The sequence below is a fragment of the Herpailurus yagouaroundi genome, unplaced genomic scaffold, assembly GCF_014898765.1.
Source record: "Herpailurus yagouaroundi ecotype Mexico unplaced genomic scaffold, PumYag 140, whole genome shotgun sequence".
Lineage (NCBI taxonomy): Eukaryota > Metazoa > Chordata > Mammalia > Carnivora > Felidae > Herpailurus > Herpailurus yagouaroundi.
In genome coordinates, this window is record NW_024412395.1 from 68,984,740 (window position 1) to 68,999,513 (window position 14,774).

At 36.8% G+C, this 14,774-nt stretch overlaps 1 long non-coding RNA gene across 3 annotated transcripts in view; it reads right to left on the reverse strand.

Moving 5' to 3' along the window:
• The window catches only part of LOC121030818 (uncharacterized), a 218,011-nt gene that overhangs the window by 115,989 nt on the left and 87,248 nt on the right, over window positions 1-14,774 (reverse strand). For 2 of the 3 annotated variants that reach the window (XR_005790430.1, XR_005790429.1), the window contains exon 3: window positions 649-694. The exons of the other annotated variant lie outside the window; for it this stretch is intronic. This is a non-coding gene — a long non-coding RNA (uncharacterized LOC121030818). The remainder of the gene's footprint in view (window positions 1-648; window positions 695-14,774) is intronic. 3 annotated transcript variants of the gene reach the window in all.

Genomic DNA, 14,774 nt, shown 5'->3' on the forward strand with positions numbered 1-14,774 from the left:
ATTGGCCCTCACATTAGTGCTACAGACCATCGTGAAATGTCCCACAAGACACTGCTGCCTAACACTTAGGATTCTGGGGCTCATAGGCTCAGAGCAAACACTGCTCAAGAAGTGCCCTAAAGTTAAGATGGACCAACAGTGACATCTGCTGCCATGGGCTTATTTTTAAAAGGGCCAATTTCAACATTTTAAAATTAAGTCTCCTGCCAAACCACTGGACTTCTGCTGCGATGAGTCAGCACTTCTGGAACTCCTGTTTGTCCTCTGTGCTATTAGAAGATTTTCTAAGTGAATGCAGAACATGGGAAAATGAGAGAATATTTGAAAATGTAACTAAAACAAACAAAAAACAGTGGGGGTGGAGGCATAAGTGATGAGAAAAGAGACTTTGCGTTGTCTTTTCTCATCCTGTTTTTCCTTTGGCTAAGGAAGTCCAAATTAATTTTGTAGTTGTTAGCAAGCATGAGCATGTTCTCAGTAAAAAGGATTAATTTAACTGCTGCCAGCTTCAGAGGATTCAAACCCAAAATTTCAGCATAATATAACAGACCAGAAAAAAAAAAAAAAGTCAAATGATCAAAGAAGATGTGGAAAATGTTTAGAGTTAGTCTTCCTTAGGAAACTTCTTCTATTTATCTAATTGTTTACCTTGATTATACCTCCTTCAACATCTGCTGACCCTCGGGCTTCTTTTCTGAAAGCCAATAGAACAGAAGGTTTGAATCAAACACCATGGCTTTTAAAAAAATACATATAATCACCAGTGTAAAGTGGTCAGTAGGGTTCATTTATATAAACCAGTAGATATCAATTCAAAAAAAATCATGGGTTAATTTATTTGCTTGAGAAAAAATGGCAAGTGATAATGAGTCTCGGCTCTGGTTATTATGAAAGAAGGTGCACAAGTCTGACCAATATTGCAATGAAAGAGATCTGAATTAACAGTTCTGACTTTAGTACAGGTTCTGACCACTCACTAAATGCATACCGCCTTGAGGAAATCATGTAACTTCTCTAGGCCTCAGGTTTCTCTCCTATAATATGAAAGGATTGGACTCTATGAGGGATGAAAAAACAGTTTCAACTCATTTTTCTTCTTTGGTTACCTGGCATTGGCTACTTATAAGTAATCCTAGAGCTGCACGCAGAAACAATGAAAAAGTTACTGACCCATTAGCAGGGCCACATGGAGTGGCAGCATGCATGTCACATATATACCAAGCTCAGAAAGATTATTTCTCCCAGGATTTTTTGCAGCTTTAAATTCTATTAGCTGTCATTTTTAGTGCCTACTATGTATCAGCTACACAAGACACTCAACAGAATCATTTACAACCTTCATCATATTTTAAAGACAAGGAAGGAAACTTGGAAATATTACATAATTTTCTCAAAGCTACACAACATAGCTTGACTCTATTATTAACATATATCCCAACATTCTCTATTGTAAATAAAATCTTGACTTTCATATTTTGAATCACATCCCTTAGTCCTTGTGAAACAGAAAAGGTATATAATAACATCATTGTGTCTTGCCTGATGATACCTTAATGCACCTATATTCCTACAAAAGAAAGAACAAAGGTTTGACATCAAATTGGGCTAGACCACATAAAATGAAAGGTTAAGGCAGGAGCTTTGAGGAGAATGGGCCCAAGAAAATGCTTTCTTCCGCAGACTAGGAAGGATTGTTTTTGAAAATTAAAAGTGACAGGGGCGCCTGGGTGGCTCAGTCGTTTAAGCGTCCCACTTCGGCTCAGGTCATGATCTCACAGTTCGTGGGTTCGAGCTCCATGTCAGGCTCTGTACTGACAGCTCAGAGCCTGGAGTCTGCTTCTGAATGTGTGTCTCCCTGTCTCTCTGCCCCTCCTCTGCTTGTGCTCTCTCTCTCTTTCTCTCAAAAATAAAATAAAACATTAAAAAAAATTTTTTTAAGTTACAAAGGAAGAATCAATAACTAAACCTCATGTTCAACTTTCAAGCAAATAGAATTCTAAGCAAAATCAGAGGGATACAGAATCCAGAATTGAAAAGAACTGTAAAAACAACACAACTGTGCTGCATCACGGGTCTACATAGACAACTTAATCGGTATGGTACTCAGGGATGTACTAGCTGCATGTCAGTGCTTGATAGACACACTTTGATGATGCAGTTTACAAATAATTCAGAAAATAGATTCCTGATAAGAGATACTTTTTGAAGCTTCTTTAATTTGATGCAGTATTTAGGACATTTCTTAGGCTATAATGTCCCGGTGTAGGAGAAAGCAAGACACTATAATTTTCAGTTAGAACAAACTCTTCCCATCAAATAACAGAATCTTCAGAAGTCTTTGAAAGTGGTATCACAAAATTGGTCTATCTTGACTAATTACAGAATTACATACTGATGCTTTCAGAATATATACTCAGAAACTCACAGCTGCCTTTGGAAAACACCCAACAATAGGGATTAGTAAAAAAAAGTTTTAAGAAACCCAAATGCAAGAATGTACTCACTGGAGAAAAATGATTAGCAGCTAGATTGGATTTTATATCAAAGTACCTCATGGTCTCTGATTAGCTGACTGATACATTCATGTTATAAACATTTATTCTTTACTTATTATGAATTTGGCACTTTGACAGTCACCAAGAGTAGTTTACAAAATAAAATACTCCTAACTTTGAGGAGTAAACACCTAGTTGGAGACAGATAAATAAATAAATTAAAATGCAAAGTGACAAGTAAATCAACTGGTTTATGTTTGAAATACACACATATTACATGAAAGTGAAGTAATTAATTTTCCTTCATGAGATCAGAGATGGATCAGAAAGTGATCAGACAAGGGCGCCTGGTGGCTTGGTCGGTTAAGCCTCCGACTGCGGCTCAGGTCATGATCTCACGGTCCGTGAGTTTGAGCCCTGCGTCGGGCTCTGTGCTGACAGCTCAGAGCCTGGAGCCTGTTTCAGATTCTGTGTCTCCCTCTCTCTCTGCTCCTCCCTGTTCATGCTCTGTCTCTCTCTGTCTCAAAAATAAATAAACGTTAAAAAAAATGTTTTTTTAAAAAAAGAAAGTGATCAGACAGATAACAGGGCTGAACTGAAAATCAATCCGTTTCTTAGAACACAAGTAACTTGCATGTTATTTGCATGACATTAAGATAGTAAAAATATGTTAAACCAAAGCCAGATTCTTATACTGGCCTCATTCATATATAAGATAGCTCTGAAAAAAGTACAATCCATAACCACATGGGGAAAATGCTACTGGTATAATTATATAAAGAAAAGTGTTGCATTATTTTCCATCCCTGCTATTATGAGGTAATAAACAGCACTCCAAAGTGTGAGCACCCATCATGGCATCATGCACTTAGAAAATTAACACAAGAAAAGTCCTACAAAGAGTGTTATTTCACATGTGCTCTGTGACTAATTCTGTTTGTGGAATGAACTGAGCCGTGGTCATAGGTCACATTCAGCCAGCCAAGAGAATGTTTCCAGAGTGTAATTGTTCTGGGCATCAAGGCACTTTACAGCATGTTCCCATTGCTTTTTGATAGTTTGTGGCCAGGAGACTGCTGAGAAAATATTATTCACCCAAATTAGACTGGACTAGTCAACCGCCTGGTTATTACATCTCCATGTCAGCACAAGCCAGGTCGGCAACCAAACTTACCAGATGTTTCTAATTTCTCTACCTTCTGACTACATGTTGGGTTTTTTTTTTCTGCTTTGAAGTATTTCAAACAAAGGACTTTCTGTAATGTCTCAGGAAACTTACAAGATTAAAATCCTGGTTAATATCAGAATAAGAGTCCTGCCCTCCTGCCACTGCCACATTGATGAGTCTTCCTCCTTGCTACACACTACTTGTGAGAATCTCTCAACAGAGTTTTTGGCTCTGGGAGTCTCATTCACTGATTTCCATCTGGCTAACAAACAGAAAAACATCACTGAATTCTACATATGCTCTGTTGCTGTCTTACTTAACACAAAGGCTACTTCATATTAAGGCCCACTGTTAATAAAAATGATCAAGGCACATATTTTTCCAACTAGCAATTGCATTTCTAGAAAATTACCCAATGATTTTCATACATGTTCACAAGGAAGCATACATAAGGATACACATTACAGCATGGTTTTTAAGACTGGGAACTTGGAAATCACCTAAGCATCTATCAGTGGGGGATTGATAGAATATTTTATGCTATATTCACACAAGAAATAATATTTAGCACTTAAAATAACTAGGAATGTCTTCATAAACAATAATAATAAATTCCCATAATAATTGTTAGGTGAAAAGATAATATGAATAACTAGGGCCATTGTATGTTTGTATGTATATATATATACATATTATATATAATATATATGTATATATAATGTATACATATATATATTAGCACGATATATACTATGTAACTTTACACCTTTTTATAACTTTTTGTATATTTTCTGTTTTTAAAGTTTTTATTTTAATTTCAGTTAGTTAACATACAGTGTTCTATTAGTTTCAGGTGTACAATAGAGTGATTCAACATTTCAACACATTACTCAGTGTTCATCATGATAAATGTACTCTTTAATCCCCATCACCTATTTCACCCATCCCCCACCCACCCACCTCCCCTCTGGCAACCATCAGTTTCTTCTCTATAGTTAACAGTCTGTTTCTTGGTTTATCTCTCTTTTTTTCCCCTTTGCTTCTTTGTTTTATTTCTTAAATTCCACATATAAGCGACCATATGGTATTTGTCTTTCTCTGACTGACATATTTCACTTAGCATTCTCTATCTCCATCCATGTTATTGTAAATAGCAAGATTTCATTCTTTTTTATAGATGAATAATATTCCATTGTATATATGTACCACATCTTTTTCCATCAATAAGTGGACACTTGGGCTGCTTCCATAGTTTAGCTATTGTAATTAATGTTGCCATAAACATAAGAGTGCACGTATCTTTGGATTAATGTTTTTGTATTCTTTAGGTAAGTACCCAGGAGTGTGGTTGCTGAATTGTAGGGTAGTTCTACTTTTAACTTTTTGAGGAACCTCCCAACTGTTTTCCACAGTGGCTGTACCAGTTTGCATTCCCACCAACAGTGCAAGAGGACTCCTTTATCTCCACAGCCTTGCCTGCACCTGTTGTTTCTTGTGTTGTTAATCACACTCACAAGTGTGAGGTGATACCTCATTGTGGTTGTGACTTGCATTTCCCTGATAATAAGTGATAGTGATATGTCTGTTGGCCATCTATATGTCTTCTTTGGAAAAATGTCTATTCATGTCTTCTGCCAATATTTTAATTGGATCATTTGTTTTTCAGGTGGTGAGTTTCATAAGTTGTTTATGTATTTTGAATACTAACCCTTTATCAGATATGTCATTTACAAATATCTTCTCCCATTCCATGGGTTGCCTTTTAATTTTGGTGATTATTCCCTTTGCTGGGCAGAAGCTTTTTATTTTGATGTAGTCCCAATAGTTCATTTTTGCTTTGTTTTCTTTGCCTCAGAAGACATATCTAGAAAAATGTTGCTATGGTTGATGACAGAGACGTTACTGCCTGTGTTCTCTTCTAGGATATTTTAGTTTCAGGTCTCACATTTAGGTCTTTCATCCATTTTCAATTTATTCTTCTGTAAGAAAGTGGTCCAGTTTCAGGTTTTTGCATGTTGCTGTCCAGTTTTCCCAACACCATTTGTTGAAGAAACTGTCTTTTTCCCATTGGATATTCTTTGCTTCTTTGTCAAAGATGAATTGACCATATAGCTGTGGGTCCATTTCTAGGTTTTATACTCTGTTCTATTGATCTTTGTGTCTGTTTTTGTGCTGGTACCATACTGTTTTGCTCACTACACCTTTGTAATATGACTTGAAGTCTAGAATTGTGATGCCTCCGGCTTTGCTTTTCTTTTTCAGGATTGCTTTGGCTATGTAAAGCCTTGTGTGGTTCCATGCAAATTTTAGGATGGGTTGTTCTACTTCGGTGAAAACTGCTGTTGGTATTTTGATGGATATTACATTATATGTGCAAATTACTTTAGGTAGTATAGACATTTTAACAATATTTGTTCTTCCAATCCATGAGTATAGAATGTCTTTCTTCAATTTCTTTGTGTCATCTTCAATTTCCTTCATCATTTTATAATTTTCAGCCTACAGGTATTTTACCTCTTTGGTTAGTTTTATTCCTAGGTATCTTATTGTTTTTGTTGCAATTATAATTCCTGGGTTTTTTTCTAAAAAAAGGGAATTATTTTGCTAATTTCTCTTTCTGCTGCTTCATTATTGGTGTATAGAAATGCAACAGATTTCTGTAACTTGATTTTGTAACCTGAAACTTTACTGAATTCATTTACCAGTTCTAGCAGTTTTTTGGTGGAGTCATTCAGGTTTTCTATATACAGTATAATGTCACCTACAAATAGTGAAAGTTTTATTTCTTCTTTACTGATTAGGATGCTTTATATTTCTTTTTGTTGTCTGATTGCTGGGCTAGGACTTCCAGTACTATCTTGAACAAATGAGAGTGGACATCCTTGTCTTGTTCCTGACCTTCGGTGAAAAACTGAGAGTTGATAATTAAGGATGATGTTAGTTTTTCATATATGGCCTTTATTATGTTGAGGTATGATCCCACTAAACCTACTTTGTTGAGGGTTTGTGTCATAAATGGATGTTGTTCTTTGTCAAATGCTTATTCTGTGTCTATTGAAGTGATCATATAGTTTTTATTCTTTCTCTTATTGGTGTGATATATCATGTTGATTGATTTGTGAATATTGAATCACATTTATACCCTGGGAATAAATTCCACTTGATCATGGTGAATGATTTTTTTTTTGATGTGTTGGATTCATTTTGTTGTTTTGTTTTTTGTTTTGTTTTGAGGATTTTTGCATCTATGTTCATCAGAGATATTGGTCTGTAGTTCTTTTTTTGTGTGTGGTATATTTATCTGATTTTGGTATCACGGTAATGCTGGCCTCAGAGAATGAATTTGGAAATATTCTTTCCTTTTCTATTTTTTGGAATAGTTGAAGAATGGGCATTAATTTTTCTTTATATGTTTGGTAGAATTTCCTGTGAAGCTGTCTGGTCATGGACTTTTGTTAGGAGTTGTTGATTACTGATTCATTTTCTTTACTGGTTATCAGTCTGTTCGAATTTTCTATTCCTTCTTGTTTCCATTTTGGTAGTTTATCTGTTTCTAGGAATTTATCCATTCCTTCTAGATTGTCCAATTTGTTGGCATATAGTTTTTCATAATATTATCTTATTTGTATTTGTGTGATATTGGTTGTTATTTCTCCTCTCTACTTGTGATTTTATTTATTTGCATCATTTCTCCTTTTTTTCTTGATAAATCTAGCTAGAGGTTTATCAATTTTGTTGATTTTTTTTCAAGGAACCAGATCCTGGTCTCATTGATCTGTTCTATTGGGGTTTTTTGGTGTCTGTATCATTTATTTCTGCTCTAATCTTTATTATTTCCTTCCTTCTGCTGATTTTAGGTTTTGTATGCTGTTCTTTTTCTAGTTCCTTTAGGTCTAAGGCTAGGTTATTTGAAGGTTTCTTTTTTTTTCTTCTTGAGATAGACCTGTATTGCTATAAACTTCCCTCTTAGAATTGCTTTTGCTGCATCCCAAAGATTTTGGATTGTTGTGTTTTCGTTTTCATTTGTCTCCATGTGTTTTTTTTTTTAATTTCTTCTTTGATTTCTTGGTTGACCCATTCATTGTTCGGTAGCATGTTATTTACTCTCCATATATCTGTGCTCTTTCTAGATTGCTTCCTGTGGTTGATTTGTAGTTTTATTGTACTATGGTGAGAAAAGATGCATAGCATAACTTTGTTTTTTGGGCTTTTTTTCCCAAGACTTTATTTAAATTCCAGTTAGTCAACATACAATTTAATATTAGTTTCAGGTGTAGACTTTAGTTATTCATCACTTATATACAATACCCAGTGCTCATTACAACAACTGCCCTTCTTTTTTTTTTTTTTTTAATATGAAATTTATTGGCAGATTGGTTTCTATTCAACACCCAGTGCTCATCCCAACAGGTGCCCTCCTCAATACCTCAATACCTCCCCTCCCTCTCACCCCCCATCAACCCTCAGTTTGTTCTCAGTTTTTAAGAGTCTCTTATGCTTTGGCTCCCTCCCCCTCTAACCTTTTTTTTCCTTCCCCTCCCCCATGGTCTTCTGTTAAGTTTTTCAGGATCCACATAAGAGTGAAAACATTGGTATCTGTCTTTCTCTGCATGACTTATTTCACTTAGCATAACACTCTGCAGTTCCATCCACGTTGCTACAAAAGGCCATATTTCATTTTTTCTCATTGCCAAGTAGTATTCCATTGTGTATATAAACCACAATTTCTTTATCCATTCATCAGTTGATGGACATTTAGGGTCTTTCCATAATATGGCTATTGTTTAAAATGCTACTATAAACATTGGGGTCCAAGTACTATGCACCTGCACTCCTATATCCCTTGGGTAAATTCCTAGCAGTGCCATTGCTGGGTCATAGGGTAGGTCTATTTTTAATTTTTTGAGGAATCTCCACACTGTTTTCCAGAGCGGCTGCACCAATTTGCATTCCCACCAACAGTGCAAGAGGGTTCCCGTTTCTCCACATCCTCTCCAGCATCTATAGTCTCCTGATTTGTTCATTTTAGCCACTCTGACTGGCATGAGGTGGCATCAGAGTGTGGTTTTGATTTGTATTTCCCTGATGAGGAGTGACGTTGAGCATCTTTTCATGTGTCTGTTGGCCATGTGGATGTCTTCTTCAGAGAAGTGTCTATTCATGTTTTCTGCCCATTTCTTCACTGGATTATTTGTCCTTCTTAACACCAATCACTTATTTAACTCATCCCCCTGCCCACCTCCCCTCCAGTAAGCATGGTATGACTCTGATCTTTTTTAATTTGTTGAGATTTATTTTGTGGCCTTATATGTGATCTACTCCAGAAAATATCCATGTGCACTTGAAAAGAATGTGGATTCTGCTTTTTTAGGATGGAACATTCTGAATATATCTGCTAAGTCCCTCTGCTCCAGTGTGTCATTCAAAGCCACTGCTTCCTGGGCACCTGGGTGGCTCAGTCAGTTAAGCATCTGACTTTGGCTCAGGTCATAATCTCATGGCACATGAGTTCGACTCCCACATCAGGTGAGCTCCAGCCCCACTTCAGGTAAGCTCGAGCCCCACTTCGGATAAACACAAGCCCTACTTCAGGTGAGGCCCACTTTCTCTCCCTCTCTCTCTCTCTCTCTCTCTCTCTCTGCCCTTCACTCACTTGTGCCCTCCCTCTCTCAAAAAAATCCAGTTTCCTTGTTGATTTTCTGTTTGGATGATCTATCCATTGATGCAAGTGGGGATTAAAGTCCCCTACTATTATTGCCAATTAGTTTCTTTATGTTTGTTATTAACTGTTTTATGTATTTGGGTGCTTCCATGTTGGGCATATTTACAATTGTGTCTTCTTGTTGGATTGTCCCCTTAATGATTATATAGAGTTCTTCTTTGTCTACTGTTACAGTCTTTGTTTTAAAGTTTATTTTGGGGGTGCTTGGGTGGCTCAGTCAGTTGAGCGTCCGACTTCAGCTCAGGTCATGATCTCCCAGCTCGTGAGTTCAAGCCCCACGTTGGACTCTGTGCTGGCGGCTCAGAGCCTGGAGCCTGCTTCAGATTCTGCTTCAGATCCCTCTCTCTCTGCCTCTAACCCACTCGCATTCTGTCTCTGTCTCTCTCAAAAATAAACATTAAAATTTTTTTTAAAATAAAGTTTATTTTGTCTGATGTAAGTATTGCTACTCCAGCTTTCTTTTGACATTCATTTGCATGATAAATGTTTCTTTATCCCTTTACTTTCAAGCTGCAGGTGTCTTTAAGTCTAAAATGAGTCTCTTATAGGTAGTATATTAGTAGGTATTGCTTTTTTTTATCCACTCTGTCACCCTATATCATTTGATTGGAGCATTTAGTCCATTTACACTAAAGTAATTGTTGATGGATATGTATTTATCACCATTTTAATATTTGTTTTATAGTTGTTTCCGAAGATTTCCTATGACCCATTCTTGTCTGTCTTCCTTTCATGGTTTGCTGGTTTCCTTTAGTGATACATATGAATTTCTTTCTCTTTATTCTTTGCATATTTATTAGTGGCTTTTGATTTGTGGTTACCATTTGGTTTGTATATAACATCTTCCCCATATAGCAATCTATATTATATTGATTGTTGTTTAAGCTTGAACTTTATTCCCTTCCTCCCACATTTTAGGTAAATGGTATTATACTTTCCAGCCTTTTATTTTGTGAGTTCCTTGACTTATTTTTTTACAGAAATATTTATTTTATTGTTTTTGTGTTTCTTACCTTCATATTGTCACTTTTCATCTCTCCTTTCCAAAGAGTCCCCTCTAATATTTCTTGCAGAGCTTGTTTATTGGTCATGAACTCCTTAGTTTTTGTTTGTCTTGGAAACTCTTTATCTCTCCTTCCATTCTGAATGATAGACTTGCTGGATAGAATATTCTTGGCTACAGATTTTTTGTATTCAGCACTTTGAATATATCATGTCACTTCTTTCTAGCTTAGAAAGTTTCTGCTGAAAAACCAATGATAGCCTTATGGGGTTTCCTTTGTATGTTACTGTCTTCTTTGGTCTTGCTGCTTTAAATTTTTTTTTTTTATTTATCATTATATTTTGCCAATTTAATTACAATATGTCTTGGTGTGGATCTGCTTTTGTTGAATTGTTGGGTGTTCTCTGTGCCTTCTGGATCTGGATATCTGTCTCCTTCCCCAGATAGGAAAGTTTTCAGCTATTATTTCTTCAACTAAATTTTCTATCTCCCTTTCTTTCTCTTCCTCTTCTGGGACTCCAATAATATGAATGTTATTATGTTTGATGCAATCACTGAATTCCTGAAGTCTATTCTCATTTTGCATAATTCTTTTTTTCTCTCTTTTGTTCAGCTTATTTACTTTCCATTATTCTGTCTTCTAGGTCATTAATTTGTTCCTCTGCTTTCAGCCTGCTGTTCATTCCACCAAGCATGCTTCTTATTTCATATATTAAACCCTTTAGTTCTGCTATGTTCTTATGTCTGTGTTAAGGGTCTCACTGATGCCTTCCACTCTTCTCTGAAATCTAGTGAGTATCTCTATGATCATTACTTTAAATTCTCTATCAGGAAAGTTAATTACAGGTTTCTGTCCTGTTCATACATTTGGGGCAAATTTACCTATTTTCTCATTTTTCTAAGTCTCTGTGCCTGCTTTTGTTTGTTAGGAAATTCAACTATGTCTCCTGTTCTTGAGGGTAATGGCCTTACGAAAAACAGGTCCTGTAATGCCCTGCCATTTAGTGTCCCCTACTCCCCAGGGTCTAGCGCTTCTGGGAATGTCTCCAATGTGTGCTCCATGTGCTCTGTTGTTGTGTCCTGGCAATTTTATCCTATAGGCTCTACAGAGGCTCTCCTTGCCTGTGTTGGAGGCAGTGTTTGGTCCCTGGCCTGAATATGGGAAGATTTAACTATGTGTGCTCTGCTTATGAAATGAGACTTATTTCCACTGCCCCTAGAACCAAGGCCCTTAAAACTCCTGGGTCAAGAGATGTGGTGTGGGCAGGGGTTTAGGCTGCTTCTGGGGAAAGGCTCTGCCATGCTGGAATGGAGGCAAGCATGGCTGGGAAAGGCAACTCCAATGGAGCAGAGAGAGGCAGGGCTTCGTGTAAGCAATTCTGGGTAGCCAGAATTGGCACTTTGCCAGTTCCCACAGATGGCTCTGTGTTTATGCTGAGGAGTGGAGGAGGAAAATGGTCACCTCAAGTTCCTTTGCTATTGGAGGGGTCTCTCCATGAATGCTGCCTCTCTGGGACATGCTCTGGGATGAACAAATAACTTCCTTACTCTGTGCCCCAGGTGCTCTTCAGATCGCTGTTTCCATGCCAGTCTTGCTGACCTTTAAAACTACAGTCTTTAGGCCCCACTGGTTGCATATACCCACAAAATTTGGCCCCTCTCACTTTCCAACCCAACTTCTTTGGGGATTCATTTTCCCCATGCACTACTCTGTTTGTTAGTCTGTTTCTTGTTCTTCTCCACGACCATGGCTTCCTCCCCACTGCACTGGTCATGATCCATTTCTCTCCCAAATCACATCTCCACATTTCCTACCTTCTTTAATGTGGCTTATTCTCTACTTTTAGTTGTGGAGTTTGTTCTCTCAGTCTTCAGGTTGATTTCTGAGGTATTTAGGATGATTTGGTAGTTATCTAGTTGTATTTGAGGAACAAGGCAAGCCTAGGGTCCTCCTACTCCACCACCATCTTCCCTGTACTATGTAACTTTTTATAGCTTTTAAATTTTAATTTATTGCCACGTGCAAGTATTGCTTACTCAAATATTAAATACATTTGGTGAAAATAAAGTAAAATCAAAATAAAAAATGAGGCCTTGAGGAAACTAAACATAAGAATTAATGGAAAAGGTACATGGTGGAAAGAGGGAGGAAAAAAGGTGAAAAAAATTGTGAGAACTCTATCTTCCAGAAACATGGAAGGATCTCTTAGATTGGCCTATCTCAGTTCTGATTCTTTGCAACCACTCATGAGTGACATTTGACACTTGACTGTGGACTCTCCTCTTCTGTCAACTGCTTTGCCCTGACTCCTCACATGGTTTTCAGTGACTCCTCCTAGGCAGTTCATGTCCCTTCTCCCTGAGATTCTCCTTCAAGGCTTTGGCTGTGGACATTTAACACAGCTTAGTGACTAGTCCTCAATACTTCAGATACTCCCTTGATGACATATTTCACTCACATTTTGTTCTTGGATGATTCACACAATTATACCTCCAACATTTGTCTCCCTGAGGTCATTTGTCTCTTGTCTTCCCTTTCTCTTTTTCATCTCATTGCCTTCCAATGTGTACTCATTCTGATTGCCTACAATTTCCACCAGTTGTAATTTATTTTTTTAATGTTTACTTATTTATTTTTGAGAGAGAGTGAGCACAAGCAGGGGAGGGTCAGAGAGAGAGGGAAACACAGAATCTGAAGCAGGCTCCAGGCTCCAAGCTGTCAGCACAGAGCCAATGGGGAGCTCGAACCCACAAACTATGATCATGAGATCATGACCTGAGCCAAAGTCAGACACTTAACTGACTGAGCCACCCAGACACTCTTCCACCAGTTGTAATTTAAACACTGAATGATATCTTCCCCAATCTCTCCTGCTTCCCTGTTTATATATATATATATATATATATATATATATATATATATATACATATATATATGTATATATATATGTGCATATATATACATACACACACACACACACTGCTTTCAAAACTAAATGTCATATTCCTCAAAGTTAAGAAGATTTTTACAGTATTCTTAGTATCCATCCCTCCTTTCATCCTTCCTCCAGCCAACAATAGTGTTCTATACCAGATTCTTACCCAATAAATTCTTATTGAATATTATATATTTATGAATAAACCATTCATTCCCTCCTTATATAACCACCAGATTAAATATATAATTCAGTATACATAATAGAATATAAAATTTTTATTTGTGAGTTATTGGTTTATTTATTTATTTATAATCTAAATTGTTCCACAATGAATTTGAGACAGACAGTTAGAATCATTTGTTTACATGTGTCCTCTCACTAGACCAAGCTTTTTAAGGCTAGGGCCTATGTGTTACTCTTTTCATATTGCTAGCGACTGACTCCCACTAGGAGCTTATAATAATTCTTTATTGAAAGAGTGAATATAAAAAACAAAAAGAAGATACATGTTCACAAGTATTTTCCAAAAAAAACTATTTTAACATTTAGTAAATTAATCCTAAGAAATGGTTTGTGTTCATATGCGATAAAATGGATCTATCACTATTGTAGCATGGATGAATGAAGCCTACAAATTCAGATATGCCGTAAATGCAAATGTGTCTCCCACTAACCCACTGTTGGTATTATGAATCTGTAAGGTAGGTTGGAAAGTACAACTTGAGTCTTTTTTAAGATTCTTCCTATTCTCCAGGGTTGCATTGAGGTTTAAAAATAGGAACGGATCTTGTAGTGTTAAGGACCAGGGGAGATGAGAAAGTAATATGGCCCTCAAGTCACTTCTCATGTAGAGATTACCACTCAGAAGTCCATCATGTAAAAGCATTATGGTCTTTCAGGTGCAGTTTCATTACCCTTCTTGAAGCATAGGAATATGTCCACAAAGATTTCCATTCCCCATCTGCTAAAAGTCTCATGGAGTATTGCCTGATAGCATCTTTTCAAACTCCACTCCCTCAAGGTCATTGCCAGGAAGCAGAATGGAACCCTCAGATCTCTAAAATACCATAAACTTTCTAGGCTTTCTCTTCCCTGCCCAACCTATTTCTTTCTAGTCTCAAGCAATTCTCCCTTCAAATATCCAGCCAAGACACTTTCCTTTACATTTATGTCTACTTTATTTTACCAATTGCACAAATCCTTCCTCTATTATGAGGTTTAGATTTCTAAAACAAAAACCAAGTTTTATACTTCCACCTAGCCACATCCTCCACCACTTCCCCTGAGATAATGAGCCCAGAAACAAATACTTACTTGAATAGGGGAAGGAAAAGAGAAAAATATAACATGAAGCTTAAAAACTAGGTTGCCCTATCAGTATATTATCCCATTCTGTTTTTCTCAGATCTTCCTATCATTTGTCATTATCATTACACTCATATGTAAC